Source organism: Somniosus microcephalus, unplaced genomic scaffold (assembly GCF_052327205.1).
Source record: "Somniosus microcephalus isolate GS21.2 unplaced genomic scaffold, FLI_Smic_1.0 unresolved_chr1, whole genome shotgun sequence".
Taxonomy (NCBI): domain Eukaryota; kingdom Metazoa; phylum Chordata; class Chondrichthyes; order Squaliformes; family Somniosidae; genus Somniosus; species Somniosus microcephalus.
In genome coordinates, this window is record NW_028225179.1 from 41,233,705 (window position 1) to 41,245,838 (window position 12,134).

A 12,134-nucleotide genomic window follows, 5' to 3' on the forward strand; every position below is an offset into this window, starting at 1 on the left:
CCAGATTCACAAAGGGACACAGACAGGGCCCCAAAGCCTGGCACTCGATTTAAACCGCCTGCCCCAAAACAGCCCCGGCAACGTCGGGCTCCCCAGCTAGTATGAAATAAATGGGGGGAATCAGACAACTCTTCCTCTGACACTGGGGAACAAATAAGCCAACAGTTATAACACGATATTGTTTACTGTGATGCAGCAAATACAATATTCCAGCTTAAAAGTTTCAGTTTCAATTCTGTGCAAAAGAAACTGTGACTCCAACGTGTTTCCAATAGACTGCCTTTTAATCTGACGTCACAATCGCCACCATTGCACCTCAAGGTGATTCATAACTAATAAGCAGAGAAGTCAAGCACTGAAAGGGTATTGGTAGAAACGGTTGTGAGACTGTGGAATGCACTGGCCCAGCAAGCAGCAGATTTAAAACAAGGTTTAAAAAGCGGCAGCCTGTGGGAGGAAGGGGGCAGAGAGGCAAGAGAGACACAGGAAAGATCAACTTGGAAACTATTGGCCCCGAATCTACTTTAAACCCCCCACTGTATTTCAACCCATTTAATGTCAGATTCACAAATTGATGCATGTGAGCAATATAGGACATTTATCGCTGCCTCTGGTCTAAAATAAATGCTTTATTATTTGATCCCACCCGCTGTGTTTAGGCTCTACCCTGAATATTGATCTCCGACCTAGAATCAGTTTGTAATCTGGAGACAATGTTTCTGCAGCCGGCGGGCAGGGAGCAGAGACTGTGGCTGATCTGTGTCATGTGGGAGCAGAAGTACGACGCCAACGTTAAAAAGGGGCTCACGAGGGACCTTTCGCAAATTTCAATCTACAATCCCTCAAGCGAGATTCATACCCATTCACTGAAGTGTCACTCTGTCTGGAATACAGACCGAATCAACTGATTATCAAATGTATATTCAAATAGGTTTGTCATGTATTGTCCATTGCATTTTGACTGATTCAGGTAAGCAGAGTATTGGAGACAGCAGTTTTGCATTCCCAATACCAATGCTCTGTCACGCGTGCCCGCAGTTCCATTTCCATTCCAAACCGTCTTTTTACTGTCAATGATTTGCCCGGAATGTGCTTGGAGAAGTGTTAGAATCGCAGTACAGCCCTTCTCAATGTCGCTTCCTCTAAATTTCCGCTGATGATTTTCACCAGTGTAAGATTCATCAGCTTGAGCTACTGTTTAATTTGTTCTCGGCATTAACTGTGCTGACCCTTTAACTTGTCCCACTGCACGTCATCTCCAAATTTGTCGATTGTACCTCGAGGGCACTTTTCATACGTAAATCTGCAACATCTGCCAGAGAACGATTCAGGTTCAGCTGTTCCAAAACAATGAGTCGGTCATATTACCTATACGCTACAGATGTAAACCTCTGCGCTCCTCTGCTTCAATGATATCTTGTTACGCATCGATGGGCAGTTTACGCTCTCTGAGGTTGCAATTGATGCTTTCCACCAGCAGAGGGCGCTTGGAGAGAGCGGGGCCGGACAGGCGGCCTGAATGTTGCGGCTGTCGCGGCCACACTCACTCTGGGAGCTGGGGAACAGCAAACAAACTCATGGGTTTGTTACCGCATCTGAAATGCAGCTCCTAACTGTTGCTATTGACCGAGGCATCGTTGCAGGATCCTGTAATGATCTCTCACACTGTCGGTATCTCTGTAGAGTTTAATTGTGTACAGAACTCTTGTCCATTTCGCCATGTGTCTCATTGCTATCTGTATCTACCGCTTTGTTTATATCTGTGTCAATCTGTGAGGTGATTCTGAATGATTACCCTGTGTTTGTGTCTTACATGAAATAAATGAGGAGATCAGACCATCCTTCCTCTGACACTGGGGAGCTAATGAGCCAGCCTTTATAACAAGATATGTTTTATTGTGATGCAGCAAATACAATAGTCCATCTTGAAAGATTCCGGTTCAATTCTGTGCAAAAGAAACTGTGACCCCAACGTGTTTCCAAATCGCCGCCTTTTAATTTGACGTCAGAAACGCCACCATTGCACCTCAAGGTGCTTCATAACTAATAAACAGAGAAGTCAAGCAGTGAAAGGGTATTTGTAAAAAGGCTTGTGGGACTGTGGAATGCTCTGGCCCAGAGAAGCAGAAATAAAACAAGTTTAAAAACCGTCAGCGTGTGGGAGGAAGGGGAGAGTGAAATAACGAGCCACAGGTAAGATCACCTTAGAAACCATTGGCTCAGAATCTGCTTTAAATCCCCCTACTGTATTGAAACACATTTAATGTCATATTCACACATTGATGCATTGAGATTTAACGCTGTCTCTGATCTAAAATATCTGCTTTATGTATGTGAAATTCTCATTGCCGAGATTAAACAATCAGTGCAAGGTTAGTGGTTCTTTGGTCTAGGGGTGTGGTTGTCATTTTGGGAATTCATATCAATTAAAATGCAAGAGGTACCGGGTCCAAATTCTGGACGCGCCCCAACATTTTAATAGAACCACTTTCCTCGGCCTGGAGACATTCCACAAATCTTCAAATAATAACTGCCAGAAAAACAGCTTGTGTTCAGTACATCGCAATAAAACGGCAATTTTATTCTTTAAAGCAGGAATTCCGTCCCAGAAGTGCTGAAACTGTGAGGTCAATGTGTAAATCCGTTTGTTTCCAGAAGCCTGCTCCATATTTTCCACATTGTCAATCTGGGAGCTCGGCAGGACATGCGGTAAAGGGGACTTTATTAAAGGTTGTTTCTACCATTTGGAAACAGAAATACTGAACAAACGAGCCACAGGTAAGATCACCTTAGAAACCATTGGCTCCGAATCTGCTTTAAATCCCCCTACTGTATTTTGTATCAGTCTTTACAGTAGAGGACACTAAAAATATCCCAACACTGGACAAACAGGGGGCAATGGGGGGGGGGGAGGAGCTAAACACGATTAAAATCACTAAGGAGATGGTACTCAGTAAAATAATGGGACTTAAGGCGGATAAATCCCCCGGACCTGATGGCCTACATCCTAGGGTCTTGAGAGAAGTGGCGGTAGGGATTGTGGATGTATCGGTGATTATTTTCCAGATCTCCCTGGACTCAGGAAAGGTCCCAGCAGATTAGAAAACTGCTAATGTAACACCCTTATTTAAGAAGGGAAGTAGACAAAAAGCTGGAAACTATAGACCAGTTAGCCTAACATCTGTGGTTGGCAAAATGTTGGAGTCCATTATTAAGGAAACAGTAACAGAGCATTTGCATAAACATAATTTAATAGGACAGAGTCAGCATGGTTTTACGAAGCGGAAGTCATGTTTGAGCAATTTGCTCGAATTCTTTGAGGATGTAACATACAGGGTGGTTAAAGGGGAACCAGTGGATGTAGTGTATTTGGACTTCCAAAAGGCACTTGACAAGGTTCCACACAAAAGATTACTGATCAAGATAAAAAAATCACGGGTTTGGGGGTAATATACTGGCATGGGTGGAAGATTTGCTATCTAACAGAAAACAAAGAGTTGGTATAAATGGTTCGTTCTCGGGCTCGCAATCAGTAACTAGTGGTGTTCCGCAGGGGTCAGTGCTGGGACCCCAACTCTTTACAATCTATATTAACGATTTGGAGGAAGGGACCGAGTGCAACATATCCAAGTTTGCCGACGATACAAAGATGGGAGGGAAAGCATTGAGTGAGGAGGGCATAAAAAACCTGCAAAAGGACGTAGACAGGCTAAGTGAGTTGGCAGAGATTTGGCAGATGCAACATAATGTTGGAAACTGTGAGGTTATGCACTTTGGCCGAAAAAATCAAAGAGCAAGTTATTATCTAAATGGAGAGAAACTGCAAAGTGCTACAGTACAAAGGGATCTGGGGGTCCTGGTGCATGAAACACAAAAAGTTAGTATGCAGGTGCAGCAGGTGATCAGGAAGGCCAATGAAATCTTGGCTTTTATTGCAAGGGGGATGGAGTATAAAAACAGGGAAGTCTTGCTGCAGTTACACAGGGTATTGGTGAGGCCACACCTGGAATACTGCGTGCAGTTTTGGTTTCCATATTTAAGAAAATATATACTTGCTCTCGAGGCGGTTCAGAGAAGGTTCACTCGGTTGATTCCAGAGATGAGGAGGTTGATGTATGAGGAAAGGTTGAGTAGGTTGGGACTCTACTCATTGGAGTTCAGAAGAATGAGAGGCGATCTTATCGAAACATATAAGATTGTGAGGGGACTTGATCGGGTGGATGCGGTGAGGATGTTTCCACTGATGGGTGCGACTAGAACTAGGGGGCATAATCTTAGAATAAGTTGCTGCCCTTTCAAAACTGAGATGAGGAGAAACTTCTTCACTCAGAGGGTAGTAAATCTATGGAATTTGCTATCCCAGAGAGCTGTGGAAGCTGCAACATTAAATAAATTTAAAATGGAGATAGACATTTTCCGAGCAGATAAGGGAATTAGGGGTTACGGGGAGAGGGCAGGGAAGTGGACGTGAGTCTACATTCAGATCAGCCATGACCCTATTTAATGGCAGAGCAGGCCCGAGGGGCCGTATGGCCTACTCCTGCTCCTATTTCTTATGTATTGAAACACATTTAATGTCATATTCACACACTGATGCATTAGAGCAATGAGATTTAACGCTGTATCTGATCTAAAATATCTGCTTTATGTATGTGAAATTCTCATTGCCGAGATTAAACAATCAGTGCCAGGCCTGCTTTTAACATGGTAAGTGGTGAATTAAATAAAATTAAAACTTTTTTCCACAGGTTTATTATTTTTAAATACTTAAATGAAAGGTAAGTTTATTTTAAGCCGCGGTAAAAACAGTAATTATTTTTTTCAAAATTTAAATTTTTTTTTAAATAGTTATTTTATGTAATTTATAATTACTTTAAAATTGTGATGTTTTCTAAAAAAATGTTGAAGTTTTAGTTAGGTTTTCGGGCAGATCTCTATTCATTGATTTGACAGGTCTTCCTGTCAAATCTGATAATAAAGATTCCGTGCTACGATTGGCTCTCCATTGCCCACGTGATCCCAGGGGACTCTTCGAACTAATGGCGCCACTGGGACATGCAAGCACTGCGCGCCAGCAGCTGGAGCAGGCCCAGGATCAAAATCCCACGCGGGTCCACAGCACAACGGCAGGCGCGCTAGGTAACTGCAGGTCGGGGGCTTCCACGCACGGGAAGCCTCCGACCCGAATTTCTGACCCATAGTAGGCCCAGAGATTCGGGTCCCAACGCGTGAGTATGCACGGGGTACTCACGGGTAGATCCGATGGAAGGGCCGATATCTTGCATGCACCGCGCATGCGCGGGAAACCGGCACTTCCGATCCTCTGAACGAAGTGGTTCAGAGGTGGAACGCGCGCGCAGGGGAGGCGGCGCGTGCGCTTTGAACATAGTTTTTTTTTACAGGTTTTCACGCAAGGGTAAGCCTGTCGGATTTACACATTTGAAAAGCAGGCGTAAGGCCTGCTTTTTAAATGTAAGTGGTCAATTAATTGAAATGAAAACATTTTTTCCAGAGGTTTATTATTTTAAAATACTTTAAAGTAAGGTAAGTTTATTTTTAGCCCCGTTTTTTTCTAAAATTATTTTTTTCAAAAATTTAAATTATTTTTAAAATAGTTATTTAATGTAATTTAAAGTTTATTTAAAAAGTGTGATGATTTGTTAAAATTTATTTGAAGGTTAACTACTGTTTTGGGGACCGGAGTATTCATAAGTTTGACAGGTCTTTCTGTCAATCTTATGAATGGGCTTTTCCCTCCTCGGATTGGCTGCCCATGGCTCACGTTATCCAAGGGGACGCATCGCACTAACTATGCCGCTGGAACACGCAAGCACAGCGCGCCGGGAGCTGGACCGGGCCACAGAGAGGAAATCCACGGAGCCCTAAAGCTCAACTGCCGGCGCGCAAGGTAAGTGTAGGTCGGGGGCTTGCACCCACGGGAAGCCCCCGGCCCGAATTTCTGGGACACATAAAGACAAACAATTACAGTACTTTTAGCAATCAATCACCTGTGATGTATGTAAGTATATTTGTGTATGTCCATGTTAGATACAAATGTATTTGTGAGTTGCTATTGTGTTAGATGTAAATGCTTTTGCACCTCTGTTCATTACAAATATATTTAGACATATCTGTATTATTTATTAATGTATTGGGTGGGGGAATCAGTGTAAGTTATAAATCTATTTCTCAGCGCTACAATTGTCCAGGCCGGCCCCTTTCTACGGTCTTATTGCCCCCACGTGGGAGACGGCAGACCACCTGTTACATTCGGATTCAACTTTTGCTTTTATTGATAATTAGAAAATGTGAGGTTTAGAAAGTAATAACTCTGCATCCATCAGCCTCTCTGATACCTCTTTACCGTCCCTTATTCTGTCTGATAGGTCCTGAGTGCACCCTAACCGCTCTAGAACCCCCTGAGCAGCTCTTACACTGTCTGGTAATTCCGCAGTGTCCTTTAGAATGTCTGGTACATCCGGAGCGTCCCTTGCCCTGTCTGGTACATCAAGAGCGTCCCTTGCCCTCTCTGGTACATCGGGAGCGTCCCTTAATCTGTATGATACATCCGGAGCGTCCTTTACCCTGGCTGGTACATCCGGAACGTCCCTTACCCTATCTGATACATCCGGAGCGTCCCTTACACTGTCTGTTACATCAGGAGCATGCCTTACACTGTCTGATCTATCCGGAGCGTCCTTACTCTGTGTGATACATTCGCAGAGTCCTTTACCCTGTTTGGTACATCCGGAGCGTCCCTTACACTGTCTGGTAAATCTGGAGAGTCCCTTAAACTGTCTGGCACATTTGGAGCGTCCCTTACCCTGTCTGTTACATCCGTAGCGTCCCTTACCCTGTCTGTTACATCCGGAGCGTCCCTTCCTCTCTTTGTTCCCTACTGAGTGTGCATTATGCATTTTGATAACCAGTTTGCAAAAATTGCATATTTCACATTTCACGCTTCATCCGCAGCCATGTACTGCTTCCCATCGCTCACGCTCCTCAACTGTCTAGGGAAAAGCGCCAACTACCAGCTAAAAAAAAAAACAGTTCTTCAGTTAATCTCCCCAGTTCACTTCATTCCCCAAGGAGTTTACTTGTAAAATCGGGCTGCTTTGGTTCCAAAGGCCGAACCTGCATTCCTACAGCTTGTCTGTCGAGCGGTCCCTCAGGTCTAAAGGTATCGACTTGAGTTTGGGGCGAATGGGACATGTGCCCCAGGAATAGCGGTGGGTGCAAAGCACACTTAGCGGTACGAGTAGGTGAAAGTGAATGTTAGATTAAGGTAATACCACAGGAAAGTTACAACGAAATTGAAGGAGGAAAGTAAAGGAGGGCTATTGATTGTGGAAGGAAGAAAAACCTGTATTATGACTCGGATTCGAAGCGAAGTTGCTGCGGCCACAACGCAGAGTACGAACAACTATACGATCACGGTGCCACATATCAGCAACTGTTTGCGGTTTCCTGCCCCATTGCAAAATGAGCCTGAATTTGATGTTAACTCTGTGTATCGTCATCATACCAGTTCCAGTCCTAATCTCATCTTTCTGCAGATTTATTAAAATCTATTTGATGGAAACTCTCTAACATATAATAAAATCGCCCATTTAAACGCTGTGAGTTAAAACAGGCGTTTTAATGTTGAGGGAAATATTTACAGGAACAGAACAACTCCTGCAGCAATAGAAATCGAGTCAGTGCCCAGCTCTGCTGTTCGGGGCAATCCTCGCCACCTCGTGTTTCATTTTCACATCGATGGGAAAACTGAGAGCGAACTCCAATCTACACGGGCTTTACACTGGTTAAGAGACAGACAACAAAGAGTAGGGATAAACGGGTCTTTTTCAGGATGGCAGGCTGTAACTAGTGTGGTCACTCAATGATCGTGCTTTGGCCCCAGCTATTCACAATCTATATCAATGATTTAGATGAGGGGACTAAATGTAACATTTCCAAATTTGCTCAAGATACAATGCTAGGTGGCAGTGTCAGTTGTGAAGAGGATGTGAAGAGGCTTCAAGGGAATCTGGACAGGCTCAGTGACTGGGCGAGAACATGGCAGATGGAATATGATGTGGATAAATGTGAAGTTATCCACTTTGGTAGAAAAAACAGGAAGGCAGAGTATTTCCTGAATGGTGAAAAATTGGGGAATGCAGATGCTCAAAGGGACATGGGTGTCCTTGTATATGAGTCACTGAAAGTGAATGCGTAGGTGCAGCAAGCCATTCGGTTGGCAAATGGTATGCTGGCCTTCATTACAAGAGGATTTGTGTATAGGAGTAAAGAAGTCTTACATCAAGTATATAGGGCATTGGTGAGGCCACACCTGGAGTACTGTGTACAATTTTGGTCTCCTTTCCGAAGGAAGGATATACTTGCCATAGAGGGGGTGCAACGAAGGTTCACGAGATTGATTACTGGGATAGCGGGACTGTCCTATGAGAAGAGATTTAGTAAACTAGACCTCTATTCTCTTGAATTCAGAAGAATGAGAGGGGATCTCATTGAAGCATACAGAATTATTTCAGAGCTTGATAAAGTGGATGCTGGGTGGATGATTCCCTAGGCTGGGGAGTCTAGAACCAGTGGCCACCGTCTCAGGATAAAGGATAGGCCATTCAGGACTGAGATGAGAAGACATTTCTTCACACAGAGGGTGGTGAATATTTGGAATTCTCTACCCCAGAGGGCTGTGGAGGCTCAGTCATTGGATATATTCAAAATAGAAGTCGATAGATTTCTGACGAGTAAGGGCATCAAGGGATATGGCGATAGGGCCGGTGAATGGAGTTGAGTCAGAACATCAGCCCTGATCTCATTGAATGGCTGAGCAGGCTCGAAGGGCCGAATGGACTACTCCTGCTCCAATTTCTTATGTTCTTATGTTCTTACACCGTTTGAAATATTAACTGAAAAAGCAAATGACGAGGGAGCTGGCAGAAAGGGTTAACTTTATCCTTTGGAAATGAATTTAATTTCAAACTTTTATCTATCTTAGACCAGCGCAGTTTACTCATTCGCACCAAGTCTATACATTTTATTTCTGTAAAACTTTATTCCTGCTGCCGCTCTTCATAAAGAACACAGGGCCTTGCGCCACGGGCATTCAAAGACATTTCAACTCTTTCCATGTATCCTATATTTGTTTCAATCACACATTTCAACAGAACTCTTAAGATTAAGACGGAACACTTCCGATCTAACTGCACCATAACAGCGGGCCAATAGTTCACAGTTAAACCGCCATTGGCAGCTTGGTAGCGCTGCCCGTCGCTCACGCACTGCAAGAGTTTTCGGAAAAGTGCCAACCAGCATCAAAACAAAACCCAGTTCTTCAGTTAACAAGATATCACAAGATTCTCCAATGAAATTTCGTGAACAATTCGGCCGCTGTTCTTCTAAAGTCCAGTCATGCTTTTGCAGCGCTTATCTGTCAAGCGGTCAAACAGATCTAAATGTATCGACTGGTTGTACACTGGTGCAAATGGAGCATGTGCCCCAATGAACAGCGGTGGTAGCAGAGAGAACTTAACCACGTAAGCACATGAAGTGAATGTTAGATTAAGGTAATACGGCAGGCAAGTGACAATGAAATGGAAGGAGTGAAGTAAAGAATTGCTACTGATTGTGGAAGAAGAAAAAGCTGGGAGAAGAGGCGGGTTTGAATTATGGAGTATCAGGCTCAGGCATGTGAGAGTGCGGGGTTTTAAATGAGTAAATAGGTTTTCACCTCCAAAAAAACATCTTTTTTCATGTGGTAAAATTTGATTTATCAGTCTGTTCCATTAGCAGGTGCCGCAGAGGACAGCAGATATAAAGCGAGCTGTGATGTGATTTAAATTTGAACCGAGGTTACTGCGGCCACAATGCAGGGCACTAACCATGATATGATCACAGCACCACACGTCAGCTTCGCGTATTTTTTCTGACCACAGCATAGTTGCACACGGCACGGATATTTTTGCTGTTAAATATGAATAAAATGTGCCGTATGTTTGCAGCGGTTGAGGTTTCTGTCCTGTTACTGTCATAGGAGCAGAGAAATAGGAGGAGGCCATTTAGGACCTCGAGCCTGCTCCGCTATTCAATTAGATCATGGCAGATCTGTATCTTAACTCCATCTACATGCGATGATTCCATAATCCTTCACATCCTCGCCGAACATAACTTTATCGATCTCATTTTGAAATTGTCAATTGACCCCAGCCTGACCAGTTGTTTTGGGAATAGAATTCCAGATTTCCACTGCCCTCTGTGTGAAGAAGAGATTCTTTACATCATCCCTGAACGGGGGAGCTCTAACTTTACTGCTTCACCCCATTGTGCTGGACCCTCCTACCAGAGGAAATAGATTCCCTCTCTCTTGCACCTATGTGTTTGCAGTTCTGACCGAAGTCCACACTCCAGAACATTAACTGTCCTTCTGATCCTGTCCCTCTAATTTGGATTTTGAGCCCATGCCTCTTTCCCTGATAATTCTTTGCGCCCTGCCCCTGCAATTTGATTTGTTGTATATCACTGGCAGCAGGCGGCAGAAGCGACAGGAGCTGGTGGGGGGTTGAAAATCTTCATGTGTCACAAAGTCAGAATGTGTGAAGCGGTGTTTCAGAATATGACTATATATAGAATAAAATCTAAATGTTTAAGACACAACTGGATTTCAGGAACCCGTCTCACTCCAGATCATAAGGCCTCCTGTTGCTACTTTTACACCACATGTGTGTCTCAATAAATGGAATCCCCTCACAATAAACACTCTCACCTTTCACAGTTTAGCGAACGAGATTCTCGGAGAGATGTGTGTGACCCTCTCATTTATGCGTTTGTACAAAGTTCGGGAAAAGACGGAGTTGGAAATAATTTACAGGGAAATCATTTAAACTTATCTTCAAGGCTCGCGTCACCCACAGAGAAGCACAAACTCACGGATTCAGTACTGTAATATACAGTAGGCTCCGTGGCGCCTTGGACGTCTAGTTAATTATTGGAAAAAACATTCAAAAGTGGTGGGTTCAAGTCCCATCAGAGTCGTTGTTTAGTCAGGTTTTTGGTGACGACATTTTGCAGCAACACCACAACTCGTTCACTGATGTCCTTCAAGAGATTCGCGTGCAAAGTTAAAGTACATGGGATTGGGGGTAATGTACTGACTTGGATAGAGAACTGGTTGGCAGACAGTAAGCAAAGATTTGGAAAAACCGGGTCTTTTTCCGTGTGGCAGGCAATGACTAGTTGGGTACTGCAGGGATCGGTGCTAGGACCCCAGCTATTCACAATATATATTAATGATCTAGATGAGAGAACTAGATGTAATATCTCCAAGTTTGCAGACGACACAAAGCAAGGTGGGCATGTGTGTTCTGAGGAGGATGCAGAGAAACTCCAGTATGATTTGGACAGGTTGGGTGATTGGGCAGATGCATGGCAGCTGCAGTATAATGTGGATAAATGCGAGGTTATCCACTCTGGTGGAAAAAACAGAAAGACAGGTTATAATCTGAACGGCAATAGATTGGGACAAGGGGAAGTGCAGCGATATCTGGGTGCTTTGTGCAACAGTCGCTGAAGGTAAGCATGCAGGTGCAGCAGGCCGTTAAGAAGGCAAATGGTATGTTGGCCTTGAGAGCGAGAGGTTTCGAGTACAGGAGCAAGGATGTCTTGCTGCAATTGTACAGGGCCTTGATGAGACCACACCTTGAGTATTGTGTGCAGTTTTGGTCACTTTATCTGAGGAAGGATCTTCTAGCCATGGAGCGAATGCAGCGAAGATTCACCAGACTGATACCTGGGAAGGCAGGAATGACGTACGAAGAGAGAGTGGGTCGACGAGGCTTATATTCGCTAGAATTTAGAAGAATGAGAGGGGATCTCATTGAAGCTTGTTAAATTCTAGCAGGACTAGACAGACTAGATGCAGGAATGATGTTCCCGATGGCGGGGGTCCAGAAACAGGGGTCATAGTCTAAGGATAAAGGGTAAGCCATTCAGGACTGAGATGAGGAGGAATTTCTTCACCCAGAGAATGGTGAACCTGTAGAATTCTGTACCACAGAAGGCAGTTGAGGACAATTCATTAAATATTTTCAAAGAGTTAGATATATTTCTTAAGGCCAAAGGGATTAAGGGAT